Raw genomic sequence first — 1,353 nt, 5'->3', positions numbered from 1 at the left:
CTTTCTTTGTCTTGTCTTATTTTGCATTTGAGCCCTATTCTACATTCATCCAACAAACTTGATTTTTTTTCATAATCCATTGACAAAAGTTTCATACCCGCAGAAAAATATCCATGCGCTATGAAAGATCTAATCTCAAGACATTTTTATGATCAGTTCACCGATGTCTCAATGAAAAAAGCATGTTTTAAAAAAAACCCAACCTTTTTTGCAGCACGGATCGGTTTATTTTTACGGACCGGCCTTTAAGGTGTCGCGGATAAATACAACAAAATAAAACCAGTACCGGCACCAAAATAAAAAATTATCCATAACACACGGAAACTGAGGTAATAATAAAAACAATAAATATTAACAATAAAAAGGAATAAAAACCCTAAAAACCATAAATTTCACACCTGAACCTCAACACGATACCAAACGACTCACGGACCGGTACCAGTCCATGGCCCGGGGGGGTTGGGGATCGCTGCTCTGAAGTATTTGTAAATCATAATGGTGAATTTAACCTTAGGGATGAAAGATGTTTAAAAACTGTTGTTCATCCAATGGCCTCTGGAGTCTGTGAGTCAACATGTTTTCTATAGCTGTGGTCACAATCGCAAAGACTTCTGTTGCCATGTAAGTCAATGGGAGAACGGATGGCGACAGCTAAAGTGCTCATGTTCTTTGAAAGGTCAATTTTATTAAGACAAACTGCACCTCTAGTGTCTTATTAGTCGGCTAGTTGATACTTATTAATATGTTTGTACAATGGAATTCACCCATACAATTTATAGACATAGCTTGCCTAGAAAGCTATAGCCTAGAAAATTTGGCGGCTGTGTATTCCCTGACCAGTTGATACATGTGGTTGCGGGCTGTGACCAGGTGAAAACAGCGTGCTGTACAAAAACCATGCTTGTGATTGCTTTGCTCTCTAGTAGATTGCAGCAGTTGCCCACAGTTTGTTCAGAAAATGCCAACTTGTCTGTAAATGTTTGCCAATTGTTCTGAGCTGTAGTAAAATTTGGAGAAAGTGCAACACAATCCAGAAACGGGGAACGTTTGCCTTCAAAGTAAAAAGTTATGCCTTTCCCTGCAACCATTGAATTTCAAAAGTGAAAAAAAATGTTTACTTTGAAAGCAAAAGTTCTCCACTTCTGGTTTGTGTCATACTTTTCAGTTTCAAATAGTTTGCGAGTGTTTGCACACAAGTTGGGATCTTCCATGTAATCTACTGGAAACCATGGCAATCTGCAAGCAACCAAAGCATTCAAGGTTTTTCGTGCAGCGTTGTATAGCTATTGATGACCAAGAGCTATAATGCAATGTCAAAATGCATGGTCCAGAAACACATGAGCCGGCCTTTTA

This window comes from Maylandia zebra, linkage group LG17, assembly GCF_041146795.1.
Source record: "Maylandia zebra isolate NMK-2024a linkage group LG17, Mzebra_GT3a, whole genome shotgun sequence".
NCBI classification, from domain to species: Eukaryota; Metazoa; Chordata; class Actinopteri; order Cichliformes; family Cichlidae; genus Maylandia; species Maylandia zebra.
The sequence above is the reverse complement of the archived record's forward strand: the minus strand, read 5'-3'. Positions refer to the sequence as shown.